This window comes from Clytia hemisphaerica, unplaced genomic scaffold (assembly GCF_902728285.1).
Source record: "Clytia hemisphaerica strain Z4C2 unplaced genomic scaffold, Clytia hemisphaerica genome assembly, whole genome shotgun sequence".
Lineage (NCBI taxonomy): Eukaryota > Metazoa > Cnidaria > Hydrozoa > Leptothecata > Clytiidae > Clytia > Clytia hemisphaerica.
This window is the reverse complement of record NW_027103962.1, coordinates 1,350,937-1,366,847: the sequence shown is the minus strand read 5'-3', so window position 1 is coordinate 1,366,847 and position 15,911 is coordinate 1,350,937.

The window sequence follows — 15,911 nt, the reverse complement described above, 5'->3', positions numbered from 1 at the left end:
TAGCAGATAAAGGAACTCCAACAACTAAAATTCAATTAGACACAAAATGGGTAAATGTTGTTTGTTGATAACAACCTTCATGAAAAAGATTTGTTTCTAAGTTCGAAAGGGGCTCACTTGACTAATTTAAGGATTGGGTCCAGGTAAAAAATTGGGATTTTTAAAATTTCTAAACCAATCAAAATACAAGTCTGTGTCAGAGCTCCCCTGGCAACCAAACCCTTGAAGCTATTGTAAACATATTAAATAAAAAGATAGGATTTAGCTAACACAAAAATAAATTCAAATGAGGTTATCAAATCCTTAAAATCTCAATTTGTGAGATCGGTCTCAAACAAAATTATTGAAAACAAACCTCTTTTAGAACTAGATGGTGATACCATTGATGGTCTCTGAATCCTGAAGTTGACTTCATCTGATGATTCTGAAATGTAAAATAAATTTTTTGTTATGATGATCTATTCAAACTATACAAGTGACTTAACGTTATTTTAGGTGAGATAATTATTTTGCAGATTTCCAAAAAATTGTGAAAAATCAATTTCAAACTTGCATCTCCCTAAGTTTAATAAATTTAAAATTGAATCTGTAAAAACAAAAAATAAATACTTTGAAGGTTTTCATTCACGAGTTTTGGTCTTTTCTTCTGAACTTCTTCGTCAGAGTCGTTGGTACTGTCAGTATCACTGTCAAAGAAATACTTTTTTTTCGACGGGAGGATTGGAGGAGGTGATGGGGGAGCAAAAGTTCTGCATGGATCTAAATAAAAATTGAATTACATTGTAAGATGGGAATGTCCTGTAAGACAGTCGAAAGATTTACTTAGAATTTACATAGCTCCAGCCCCTCTCAAAAATGTCACCCCCTATTCATATTCTATGATTATCATCCTATCCTGTCCTCTTTAAAACGGCAAATCTCACAACCCCCTATTTCATTGACCTCCTATTTTTGTAAAGTAATGACCCAATCATAAAATTTAGCCGCCCCTATTTTTCTTTAACCCACGCCACCCCTCAAATTACCAATTGCCTCGACCCCCCTCTTTGGAAAAATTTGACCCTACAGTCAACCCCCCTTTTTGAAAGGGGGTGCATTGAGTAACATATTGAGATCAAACCTTTTTGCTTTGAGAATGGGGTACTGGTACTGTTAGTAGATGGACTATTTCTTGTCTTAGGATCTAAATATGGGATAAAATGATAGAATATAAGTATTTATTCTGATTTATTGCTGAAATGTTTGAAAATCCAAAATCCATCTAATTCATATCATTTAAATTTCCCAGAAATTTTACTTCGACAAATGTTTGTTCTATTGTCAGCAAGATGAATTGTAGATAAAATTTAATTTAAACCTTGGGTTCTGCTTCCTTCTTCTTCGTTTGTGGTGTAACCATTTTTGGCAAATTCTTCACAATCCTCTTTTGATCCTACACAAATGAGAGTAAATGACTTTAAAACGCAACTCCATCTCATTCTTATCACTCTTACCTAATAATATATATATATTTTTTTCTTCCAAGAACCATGTTCCTTGTATCATTAAAATAAGCAGAGATTCTTAAGTCTGATGGAAATGGGAGTTTAGAGACCAAGGTAGCCCAGATTCTTCAAACTGTGCTGCATACTTGTCAAATAATTTGAAATCATTGCTAGTATAAACAAGAATTTTACATCAAATTGATTACCTGAAAACTTTACTTTTTTGACTTCGTACGATGACCAACCATCACACGAGGGAATCAATGAAATCTTATTTGAAATTATCTTTCCATCAGGCCACCACAATTTCTTCTCATTGTTGCTGAGCCAGTGTGCAGGCACAATAGATTCCTCTTCAATTTGCCTGCCGGCACGAGTAAAATCAAAATACACTACCAACACCCACGCATTTTTATCAATGGAGCTTCTTGATTTGGACATTATAATTTTGATTTTATTTTATTTTACACTTAGTATCTCTATAAGAGAAACAAAATTAGCTTGCCAAGAGTAAACAAAAATTAAACGCATTAAAAAATTAATGGGATTTTTTATTTGGTAAGTCATGACTCATTGAAGTAAAAAATAAACTAGTGCTATTTTTATGGACCTACCTGGTTAATCTGCAGAACATTGAACATAAAATTAAACTGATTAAAGCAGAAAACCCTTTAACCCTTTAAGTGACTATCTGTGACGAATGTGATAATCATTATTTTGCAAAAGTACTGGTGCACAAAATTACAATGCAAGGATATACGCTTACAAAACTTTGGGTGGAATATGATAAACATTAAAAAAAACCATCTTATTCATGAAAGTACAAAAAAAACATTTTTTTGGAAAATCAGGCTTCGTCACATTTTGGGCATCACCATTTTGCAATCTTTGTGCCAAAATTCAGAAAATTCCTATAGACAAATCCTGAGAAAAGCTGGCAACGAACGAACGAACAAACAGGGGTAAATTTATAGGGCCTCCAGGTAGGTCCAATAAGTTAAAAAATAGATATAATAATATCCAAGTTTAATTCTTCAAAATTATTTCTTCATTACGTTCAACAGTGGGGTCAGAACTTTCCCATCTTTGTATGGAAGACAAACAGCCGTTTAAAATTCCCCTGAGAACTACGAGGACATTATTGTGAAAATCTAGTTCAAAACCCAGAACTTTGATTTTAACCGTATCGAATTTCGAGTTAAAAAATTGTAAGATCTCTTGATCATTTCTAAAATTGGAATTTCGAAGAATTTCGCGTGAATTTAATTTTTGGCTTTAAAAGCGGTTATTTTTAGCCCCATACAATTATCTAGAGCAGTTTGCGTCAAAAGTTTTTTGAGTGTATTAATTTCAAAAGTGTTGAATTATTTTGCAAAAAAATACAGAGTTATTTCAAAATAGACAACCAACACCCATATGGTATTTTCTGCAGGGTTCCTTGATTTTGACATAATTTTCTACTTAGTATATCTAAAGTGAAAAAAAAAAAAAAATCAAAAAAGGTTATGAATTAGGAAAATGACATTTTGAAAAATATCCCTAAAATTTTAAGGTAAACAAAAATTACTGGCATGAGAAAATTAATGAGATCTTGACTTTGAGCCATGACACAAAGAAGTCGTAAATAAACGCATCAGTACTTTTTACACCTTTTTAAATATAAGAACAAACCATATAAGAACATATAAGGCTTTAAGAACATGCTAAAAACATTTCAAAGCGGACTCTGAAACATGCAAAAAACACTCACAAAATGGGTGAAAATATAAACATATTAAGAACATTTTTAGGCTTTAAAGAACTCAAATTAAGAACAACTAAAGGCTTTAAAAATTTTCGATGTTTTTATAAAAAATCGTGCACGTCTGCTCTTGTTTGTGTTATTTTATGTTACGAAATATCTAAAAAAGGCTAAGAATTAGTTCCCACAAGAATTAGATCCCTTTAAGGTATAATATTATGAGTTAAAACTTAAAAATTCATAGAAAAACTTTGACATTGAACCTGTGGAGGAAGGAGCTTTGACAAGGACCTTCTCCTGAGATTTAAAACATGGACCCTTGTGACACATTTTTTGAAAATTTAAACTTAATCTAGACCCTGAAAGAAATTCATACTTGAAAATTTCTCATAATAGGTTGAAAAAAGTACCTTATGGATAAATTTTTTCATGCAAAAATCAACAAAAAAATTATTTCCCTCTTAAATGAAATTCAGCATTGGTAGCAACACACGACCATTCTTGTATGGAAGACAGACAGCTTTCCGCAGCAACTGATTTTTTGATATTTTCTGAACTCTGTAGGTATGTTTTTGACAAAGATGGACAATATTAAACACTTTTGAATCACATGGTATGTTGAACAATGAACGATTATGTCTCTTTGAGAATACACAAAACTCAGGTTGTAATTCATGGACTTTGCTTAGTTGAGCAAATTTTCCATTACCGAGAATAAACCAAGAGTCTTTGTTAGTGGTTGCAAATTTTGTAATAGTTGTTTTTTGAGAACACATATCAACATTGAAGTTGTCAAATTCCTCAATTCTTCGCACCATTTGACTCAGGGGGTTTTGGGCTTTGCGAATGAACTTTTTAAAAACTTGAAGATGATTCTCAAATGGGAATGAAGATATTTTATCAAGAGGACAATTGTATAATTCTGCGTCATCAACAATGTGATACAAGGAATGTACATTGAAGACCGTGAAAGTATCAGCATAAAGCTCCCTACACTGTGGAACAAAGTAGTTGAGAAGGTCCCTGGCATACTCACTGTATTGTGCTCTAAATTCATTATCTTCGTCTAAAACAATTCTCATAGCCAATGACAAACAAAGAAAGTGTTGGTATTGTTCCTGGGAGAGAACATTTTTTAAAACCACTGGCCCAGTGTAGAGTAAAAACTGTCTGAATTCAGTAGCCTTCCACCTTTTTAATTCTTTGAGTTTTCGTGGTTGCCGTACAAATTCTGATGGCAGTAAGCCTGTAAATTGTGATAAATTATTAGAGATCAAAGTTATTTGTCCTGCTGATAATTTGTGTGGTCTTGATCCTTCTTTCCAACACAAAAGCAAACGTTTCATTACACCAAGGCAAATTAAATGCATGTAGTCCAGTGGAAACTGGCTTACACAATCAATCCCGTAATTTGTGAGACATGATAGCTCATACTGATGTGTACCAGCATAAGCATGGTTTGCAAACAATTCACCAGTTCTTTTCTCACCCTTCTCATGAAATGTCATCCTATTTGAGATATACAGTCCGTTAACGTCGCACCTCTCGCAGCCATGGTAAGCGTTATGCGGTTTAATACACTTGAGAAACTGTCGCGCAGGTGCATCACAAACAAAAGCTTTGATGCTTACATTATACAAAGTGTCTTTGAAACTTAAACCTTCTCTGACCAAATAAGTGTATTCATTTAGAAAATCCTCCAAAAATTCCTGGGGATTCGATGGTTTTGATGTACCATAAAAAAGTGCTATTGTGAAGGGTTGCTTACCAGCGAAATGACTCAAAATGGGCCACAGTTGAGAACCTGTCGATTTAAAAATGGGAAGGCCATCAACATTGATAATTAGATCAATGTTTTTATCCAGTAAAAGATGGAAGCATTTAATTAAAGTTCTTGTTATTCCTCTTTCCAAACCCAAATAAATATAGCTACCACCACATTTTTTTTTAATGGAATAGTTTCGAGGAGTCTTAAGCAAAGTCCTAGTGCATTTTGGTAATTCATCCTGAAACCCATGTTGACGTAAAATTGCTAAGAGCTCATTACTGGCAGTTCGTGTAACTTTATTACGTAGTATCCATTCTGATAGTTCCTTAGAAATAGTATCATTCTCTTCAATATCCCCAAAATTAATATTGATATTGTCATCAGTTTCAAGAAAATGAAGAATCCCCTCACAATCACTTCCTTCACTTTCATCGCTAATTACATCACTGTAGTGATTGTCATCACAGTGGAAATGGTCCTGTCCTAGGGAGTCATCAAAACAAGTGTTATCTGGAGTCAAATGTTCAAAACTTTGATTAACTTCTTCCTCTACTTGTCCAAGTCCACTCAATATTTGGGTTGTTTCTTCACCACTAGAACTTAGATTATCAATAAGCTCCTTCAAAAGTTTTTCCCCTTTCCTCCATTTACGCTGGTAAACATTTCTATCCATACTTATCTTTAATAGGCTCCATACTTTCTTCACTTAAACATTAAAGGCTTAGATTCTTCTGTCCATGCTTGGCATGATTTTTTTTAAAAGAATTCCAATCTAAGTTTTTCGCGCATTTACTAGATGGGGGCTGGACTCAACTATAGTTTGAGAGCGGGAAATTATAGTCGGATTCAAGCCGGGGGTTCATATTACCTTTTAAAGTGTTCATATTATTTTAAAAACTGTAAGCTAAACCATAGTTTTTTCATTCAGATTAGAATATAAAACAGTTCATTAAAAAATTGCTTTTATCAGTGTGAAAAAACTGTTAATAGGTTCAAAATTAAAATGTTGTTATTTTGCAAACCCCCAAGGAAATAAGAGCTAGCTCCGTAGTATTTGCACTCCGCCTTATCATTTTTATCACCGGATAATGAATAATGCGGTATTCTTCAAATGCGTGGGTGGTGATCACACCACGCCCGGCCCGCCTACACTCGCTCGAAGTCGAAAGATATTTTTTTCGGTGCATCCCAAACCCCTGCCTTCTTACCACGTGCATAATAATAAAAAAGGTGTGATGAATCAGGTGGAATATTGTGAAAAGTAGTAGGACCTTCATACGATGGCATATGGGCCCACGCCTAAAATGTAAATTAAAATGCAAAAGGCACGTATTTATTTATTTGGGTCCTCTTGTAGAGTGGTGAAAAAGAAAGAAAGATTAATGTTTTAAGCTCAACATTAAAATAACATTGTTTATAAATTAAAATTCAATGCTTGAGAAACAACATTAAAACAATATTGTCATTATGTTTTTGAATTTAATATTGACATTGAAACATTACTTTAACGTTAATATTTAGTTGGTTTAGATAACATTATATTTCAATGTTAATTTAACATTTAAAGTATGTCACATATTTAACATTAAAATTTAATGTTAAATCAATGTTGGAATAGTGCTTGTTAACGTTGTAACACTAAAATAACCATAATACAACATTAGATTAATGTTGTGTGCCAGCTGGGATATCTTTCTTGGTGTGACATCCCTTCACTGAGCAGGTCCGCAGTTCTTCACTGGTAAAGCACAATTTCATCATCTCTGGCAAAGCTGCAGGCCAGTCGCTCGACTTTGCTAGAAAGAGTTTTTTCTGAAAGATGAATGAATGATTGAAATAAAGATTAAAGCTTTGTTTACTTAATAATATGGGATCGTGATGTTTTGAATTAAAATCAACAAGCTTTACAAACCCTGGTAAAATCTCTCAATATCAACCATAATCTTTGATTAACAAAGCTGTTTTGAATTTGGTGATGACACTACTATTCAATTTGGGTATTGCCTAGATCTCACTGAAAATGTCTAAGTATAGCAACAACAGCAACACAAAAAAATCTGATCAAGGATAGAGGATATAACTTAGTCCAAGAGTTTAAATACAGGTAAATACAGAAAAAAACAACCAGTCATTCCTTTAAAGTTCAATCTATGCAAGACTTACAATATCTTCTGCGATGAGCAAATATTCCTCAAGGGTATTGTCAGCATATTCTTGAGGTTGATTTGTACTAGTAATCTCATGGTTATGAGGGTAATTTATCCAGAATTTCACGAAAACAAGCATGGGATTCCTGGTTAATCTCGTGGTTTGGATTGAAATTCTAACAATTCTGAAAAACGATAATTAAAAACTGTAAATCAATCTGAAAATTTAAAAAGAAGTCTCAAAAAAGTCTGAGAAATGCGAATCAAGTTTTAATTGGATAATATTCTATTTACTTAACCTTCGAAGTTAGTAAGAAATTCGAAAAAGGAGATGAATTTCCAAACGATGAAAATTTCATTTTTGCGGGAAATTACAAGCTCGCGGGAAATTACAAATTAATGTAAGCAAAAATGTCAATCGAATTTCAATCAACCATGAGATTAGAGCTGTTATTCTAAGAATAAAAAAAATTAAAATAGATATATTCAACAACATCGAATGACTTTTGGCAACACAAAAAACAAGTAAATGTTGGTGATGATAGCCAATGTAAATCATAATATCTATTGATTCCCTTCGATTGTCTTAAAAGTAAGTACCTTATTGCTTTGGACCAACATTTTAATTAATTCAAATTGCTTGGGAGACTGGAAGTCGAACGTGTATTGGTTGATGTTGCTGTTGTGTGTGTGTGTGTATATCGGTGGACTTGTGTCTTCTCCAAGGAGTTATCTCCCCTAGAGGAGTGTGTCTTGGTTGAATAATTCGTCTTTTTCGCTTTTGGTGTGTGTGCATCTAAGGAACCAGTGTTCCAGATTGTGTTCTTCTTCGCTAGTGCATTCCGTGCATATCGGAGATATTGATTCGTCAAGCATATGTTGGTACGTCTTGAATGCCTTGTGTTTGCCGCTTCTTATTTGGGCTAGCAGCACTTGGTCTGCTCTTGATGTTACTTCTTTCTCTCTTTCTTTGGAGTATTTTTTGTACTTTTTGATATTGATGGAAATTTCCTCTTTTGTTGGCTTCTGTTAACGGGTAAGCACTCTGAGGATATAGTCTGCTGTTGTTTTTAGTTTTGTTGCTTCTTTGGCCGCTTTGTCTGTTGCTGTTGTTGTTGTTGTTGTACTGATTGGTGCTGTTGTTGTTGTTGTTCTCTGTTTCATCTTTCAATAAAAATAGAAAACTGACAAAAACTATTTGCGAAAGAAATTGAAATTGGATAATCTTTTAATTATAAGTTAATTGCCTTGGGAATACAATTACATCTCTGAGTGCTTTTATCATTTATCATTTCTAAATTAAATGGTTTTATTGTTTTAAAAATTGTATAGAGTAGAAGAGTAGAATAGTGATTGCAAGAGAAATCTTGAATCGTGTGGGCATCGAAGCATCATATAATTGATTCAGATAAAAGTTTAAAACCCGGGGGCACTCGTAGCGTCAGTTTCGACTAGTTTTCTATCACTTACGGAGTAATTGCCTTCATAAAAAGCGAAGTCAAAATTGTTGTTAAGCAATATAACAATACACAATTTTTGGGACTTCGGTTAAAATATACTTTGATTTATGTGGGGTGCACACGCCGTGGCAGCGACAATGCCGGACAAAAGGTTGTAGACAAATGAAATTTGAGTGAAAAATGATGAGAAATAGAGCAAAATGACTCTTCAATGTGTCTGAAAGGGGATGGAAGTTAAGAAAAACACTTTTGAAGTCGTTGCATTGCTTTTGAATTGCTTTTGATGGAACCACAAGCAAAAAATCAGCGTTTTGATACTGGTGTAAGCCAGTTAATCTAGCCCTTGTGGTTTGCCCTTGCGGTTAGACTGCAGTGGGTGACTTTGAAAGACTTAGGTTAGACTTAGCAATTTGCACGAGTCCGAAGGTCGAGTGTAAATTACGGTATTTTCTCCTTTGTTACGAGTGATTAATCGTTAATTGCATGACAAAACATACGATTCCGAGGTAATCGTCAGTAAATAATCATTAGTAAATCATAGTTTCGTTTTGTAAACATTCGAAAACCTCCTTTTTTTCTTTTGTTTAAAAAAAAACATTGCATTGTAATTTCTTTGTTTTCAATTAATAGAAGCTATTGTAACGTAAAATTTCTTTGTCCTTTTTTATATTGAAGAAAAAAAATTGTCTTTGCTTTTTATTATATAGTAAAAAAAGTCTCTGACTGGGACTTGGGAGAGAAAAGAATAAGGAGACAAAAGTGTCCCCCCGCCGAAGAGTGCAAAAAGTGGTAATAGTGCAATTAACGATTAATCGCACTCCTCTAAACCAATCAGGTTCGAGTAATTTTGCACGGCTGACGATTAATATATGTAATCACATGAAACCAAGTGCGTGATTTTTTTTGTTTTTAATTTTCCGAGTCTGATAGGACGAGGAAAATTCGAAACAAAAAAATCAAGAGTGCAATTTTCGAATTTCACGAGTTATCGTGTAATTACGAGCTAATCACACATTTGGCCTTTCCTAGCTGTCTTATTGGTTTTTATAATGAAGAGACGGAGATTTTTTCTTGTAAATAGAAAGTAAGTATTGACTAAAATTACTTTAAGTGAGATGGTGAAATCTACATCTGGCGTTCGAAAAAAAGGCGCGGGAAAAGAGGAAACATAGATTTTGAGACATTGGCTCCTCTTTTAAAATTTCATCGTGTTCCGAAGAGTGTGATTAAGGCGCGCCAAATGAGAAAAAATAGCTCATCATGTGATTAATATTTTAATAATTTCGAATACTTACTTAGCTTTTCTGCAAAAAAGGCTATGTCACATTATTTTGTATTTACTCTGACATTTCAATTTCGGAAGATTCAGTAAACACAAGCTATGAGAAGGACAATATTTTCTCTTTTGAAATCATACTTTATTAACTTAAACTAAAAATAATCACCAACATGTACATAATTTATAAATAATTAAAATCCCATATCATTGAGAAAATTCATAGTTTTCATGATGTTACTACCATTTAATCTGAACATCGCTTTGATGAAAATGATGTTAAGGTTCGGAAATTGAATTTGCAGTATGTCTATTGCGATTAACTCTGTCTCCGAAAAATATGGCTCTTGCAAATGCGGGTGCTGATGTGGTTGAAGATCCATTTTTACGTTGACTCTTATTTCTGGTTTCACACAAATTATGGGGTCCACTCTCCCTAAGTGGTGTCGTCGTCAATTGATTTGCAAAGAAAGACATTAGACAAGACCAGTTGTAAATATATCAGTATTGTAAATCCTTTAATTTTGCAATGGAGTAGCTTCAATGGTTGCCACACAAGTTGTGTATAATTTGGAACTTTTTTTGGCAAAAAATCGCCCATTTCTATTTAACACCTACTCTCGGGTACCTAATAACTAATTAACGGGTTGAATGGAAAAAATCTCAAAACTTATTAAGCAGGGAGGTTGGAATAAAAATGTCCTGGGTGGAAAATTTTTAAAAAGAAGGCTAATACAGAATAATTAGGGCAACAAAGAACTTTCCCAAAAGTTATAAGCGGAAATAAGAATGTCCTGGGTGGAAAATTTTCGAAAAATTATTTAGCTGGGGACGCTTATTTGGTCCTCGAGAGTACTTATTTAGCAATTTTACGCAAAATACCAACCCCACACTAATAACACCCTCCTCATTTATTAGGAAGTTGTTACTAAGCAAAAAATTGTTTTACTGCTCGAGTGAGTTACGGCATGTCTAAAAAATTAAAAACCTATAAGGGCCGATTCCCACTGATAATTCCTTTTATAATAGGGTCACTTTTACATCAAAAGACGCGCATTGAAACGTAGAATACGATATCAACTGTTTCCAATTGAAATTTTTTACCTAAAAAAAGCCAAATTCTTTTCCTGTGACGTCATAAAAATGACGTCATTAGAGAAATAATTGACCTGTGGCTTTTGTTTGGTTGAAAAAATCAATTGGAAACAGTTGACATCGTATTCTACGTTTCAATGCGCGTTTTTTGATGTAAAAATGAGCCTATTTTGAAAAGAGTTATCAGTGGGAACCGGCCCTTATAGGGAGAGGTGTCCAGTATGGTGAATCTTCAAATCAATTCACTAGAGGACAGAATAAAGTAGAACAGGGACAAATTTGAGGTTCTTGGATCACTTGTCAGGGACGCCGGCGGTACGGTGGTACGGTGGAAAATATGTGCGTGATGAGGTGAGGGTCACGATTTAGTGACTAAAGGAGGAACCATGGTTGGCGCCGACAGGAGAAAATTTTTTGAATTTTATAACCCTTTCGGATTGCCTAAACAAGTCTTATTCAAGGCTATCGAAGATGATTCCTCTTTAATTCCAAGTATTTTATATAACAAAATCTGGTACAGTGAGCACCATACCACCCGTACCCGATGCGGCCTCCCTGCTTGTTGACCACAAAGGGTCGGAAAATGGTCAAAATCTAAGAAAAGTCGATTTTTGCATTTTTTTGACATTTCAAGCCAAAATCTTGGTGAAAAGAATAATTTTTGGAATTTTTTTTTAGAAGCACCACCATATTCCTACGAGTTGGACGACACATGATGATTTCTAACTCAGACTGAGTATTACAGGAGGGCTTCGCTAATGTCAAATTAGACAGGAGAACCCGTCTGCTTATTTATATCTGATGTGATGTATACTTGACGGGTCAGAGCTGCGAGTCCATTTTCAGACTCAAAAACAAAATAGCCTATTTTATCGCAGTGCTCACTTGCCGAAAAAAATTCTTAGAATTTCAAGAATTTGTTCAGAAAGTGAGTGTGACCACGGTGTAAATAAATATGTTTTTTTTAAATATTTTTTTTGATTGGCATTTGATTTGGAGGTTAGATTTAAAATTCAAATTCTCAGCTCTGTCGTCAGAGATTGATATTTTCTTTGAAAACTCGTCCTCTGATACTCAGGGTAGTCAATATGTACAAAGTTGCGTAGGAGCGGGCTTCTGAGCATAGGCACGAAGTAAAGCTGCTTTCGGAAAGTGAGCAACTCACTCCTATCCAGGATGAAAACCTTGCGTTCTCTTGATAGGTGCTATATGATGTTTTCGCAAGGAAACCTTAAGATTGCGGCTCAGTCCGCTACCTACTTCCTACCCTAAACAATACAATCACAATGCAATCAAAATAATGCAACGTATAACATAAATCATACAAAAAATTCGTTAAAATTCTTCACTAAAACATGGGTTGAACTTTGTGTCTTTAGTATATACACGAAGCCGTTTATAAAAGTGACGAGAAGTTGAAATCGAGTTTGAAAAGCAATAGTCCTGGAGTGTTTTTTAACGTCGTTGGATTGTACAATGCGTCTATTTCGAAAAAGGAGCAGCGTATTATCAACAAGTTAAACGCAACATAACACATTCATTCCAATCATCTTTAGATTTGACGCCACACACCCATAAATAACATAGGTAATAGATTTGAGAATTTGACTGAAGCGCTGCATTCGTTGTCCTCCGGAGATTGAATACGGCGTGAACTTTCAACATCATTGAACATAAAAGGAAGAAATACAATGATTAGGGAATGCTTATTAAGTATACGATAACCAGATGAGCCAAGAAGATCCCATGGAACAGCGTGGCATTTATGCCACTGAGACTATGCTCATTCATGCACACTGCACTGCCAGAATCCGAAGAGAAACTGTATTTCCGGTATCTTCGAATCGAGAAACCCCGCAATCCCCAGCTATTAGAAGCAATCATTTTCATCACAGTTGGGTTTTTTATACCTGATTCTCAACGGGTCACTGAGACAGAGGTGTACTTCGTCAATAAGGGAGATAATACCTGCTGAAATTTGATAGAATATATAAATTGATGATTTGCAAGTTAAAATTGTACTTTTCTGTTTAAGGATGCGATCTCACTCACAGGAGAGGTTTCATGACTGGGTTACAGGTCTTCAAATACATAAAAGTATCCGAGGCGTCATATCTAGATTCTAATTTGAGATTCAACATTTTTTTTTACTTTCGGTTCCCTTTTCGGTTTTTATAAAAAGTGTCCATTTGTAAAAAAAATGTCACTAAGTAGCTGAAAATGAGACAGGGGTGTTTCTTGTTTCGATAGCTCAATCAGGAGATATTCGAATTTAAAGATCCCCACGATTTTTGCTGACTCAGCACATATTTGATACACACTCTTGTGGGGCCATTTCAATTTAGGCCCCACAAGAACGTGTATCAAATTTGTGAGATCTATGTATGCCCCCACAAGCAAAAGCTTATTTAAAGTAGTTGTTAACTGGTGGATACTATTTATTTAGGCATTTTTTAGGTAGAAAATACTTCTTTAAGATGGTTATAATTAATTTTCTAAGGAAATCTAAAGAAATGTAAGTTAAATAAATTAGGCCCCATAAGAAGGTGTGTAGAAGCAGACCCCGCAATTCGGTTAGTGTAGGTATGTGTGTATGTATGTATGTATGTATGTATGTATGTATGTATGTATGTATGTATGTATGTATGTATGTATGTATGTATGTATGTATGTATGTATGTATGTATGTATGTATGTATGTATGTATGTATGTATGTATGTATGTATGTATGTATGTATGTATGTATGTATGTATGTATGTATGTATGTATGTATGTATGTATGTATGTATGTATGTATGTATGTATGTATGTATGTATGTATGTATGTATGTATGTATGTATGTATGTATGTATGTATGTATGTATGTATGTATGTATGTATGTATGTATGTTGTATGTATGTATGTATGTATGTATGTATGTATGTATGTATGTATGTATGTATGTATGTAGTATGTATGTATGTATGTATGTATGTATGTATGTATGTATGTATGTATGTATGTATGTATGTATGTATGTATGTGTGTGCCCATACCTACTTGTGGGATCAGTCACACTATTTATTACTATCCTTGTGGGGCCCGTGTAACTTGTGGGGCCATTTTTGCTTACCCCACAAGTAAAATATATTTCTTATGATGGCAAACGTCATTTTAAGGTCCAAAATGGACCAATAAAAAACGTTCCCACAAATCATGTTTTATGTGTAATCTTTCAAGTTTGTGTAACTTGTGGGGTTGTGTAATGTGACGCAGTTCATTTTGTGGGGACAATTTATCACATGCACACCCACTTGTGGAGAATCTTTTTTAACTGATTTAAAAATTCTCTGCTATTAAACTGGACGAAGCATCTGAGGCTGGATAACCCAAGAACATCGAGTTTAAAGCCCCGAAGGAGCTACGGCTATTAACCTTATTCTCACGCAAGAAAAATGAAGGCCGATAATCAAAAACTGCAAAGTGTTCCGAGCAGGCCGCAAATGACGTTATCGCCCTATGACAGAGTGGTTAATAAAATTTTCAGCCCTCTAATACATCCCTGTCCCCGTCTATTGACAATTATTGTTTGTTGGGTTGTTGGGTTTGTTTCAATTTGATTTATCTATTGAGGCAAGAAGGTGAAGCGTGATGCTACAGATCAACTCTGTGTTTTGACTGGACTCACCAACCTTTATGATTATAAGGGTACAGTCTGTTTATTTATTGCATAAAATCGTTTTACTTTATTTGGTCTTCTTTTTTGCCCCTCTTTGACACTGTTTTATTTTTGAAATAGAAAAGAGTAATTTCCTGATATACTATTTGAGAGAGAAAGGATCTAAATCAAGCTTAATTTTTTATATTTTATGGAGGTAAATTAAGGCCTGATATATCCCAGATATCTTTTGTTTTTTTGCTGGAAAAATCCATTGAAAAGTCAATCAAAAAACGACCTGACCTCCCCTGTCTCTTCTGACCAATGGTCGATTGGTCAGTACGGCACAATTCATGATATTCATGACGTAATCTTTTATACGGAAGCAACCGAGATAACCCGGAACTAGTGGCAAAATTTGCCACTAGTCTTTTGTTATTTTGCCACTAGTTCCGAGTTATCTCGGGTGCTTCCGTATAAAAGATTACGTCATGAATATCATGAATATAAAGGCTAAATTCAAGCCGTAGGTCATAAAACATTCTTGTATTTTTCTTTATTATTTTGACCATATGGATACAGTGTTAGAAGTGAACGTAACAGAAAAGGCCTACTTTGGACCTGGTTACGTATTATTCCGACGCCATTTTGTTTGTAAAACACGTGCAAAAGAATAAAATAGTTAAGTCAGGCGACCGCCTTACTTAGATAGGCTGAGATGTCACAAGGCAGGCGGCCGCCTAAGGTAAGATAAAAGATAAAATACTGACCATAAACAATTAGATAAGCGGCCGCCTGACCTTGACCGCCTATCTTAGATGGGGACATGGATGTCCATATCAGCCACGGTACTCTGAAGCCGAGCGCCTTAGTTTCCTCAGCGTGGGTATGACTATTTGAGTCACGGAATCTTTCAATATCACCCGCCGTTTGAATCTTTAATGGCCCGGAACACTTTGACCGCTATTTAATATGGCTTTTCAATTTAACTAACAGTTTATATAATCGAAATGCTATATATATATACATGAATACGAATACGAATGAGTGTATATACCTTATCGGGGAAAAATGTCACGGTTTCAACTAATCGGGGGAAAATTTCGTCACCTAGAGGTCATTTCGTCACTTTTCCCCGACCAAAATTTCAAATTCGTCACTTTTCTTCGACCAAATTATTACAATTTAGTCACTTCCACCCGACTAAATTATCCAAATGAATTGGTTTCCTTCATTAGCTTGAAAATAAATCTCGTGATTCGATGTTTAAAGCACTAGTTTCGGTTAATAAAGGCGTAA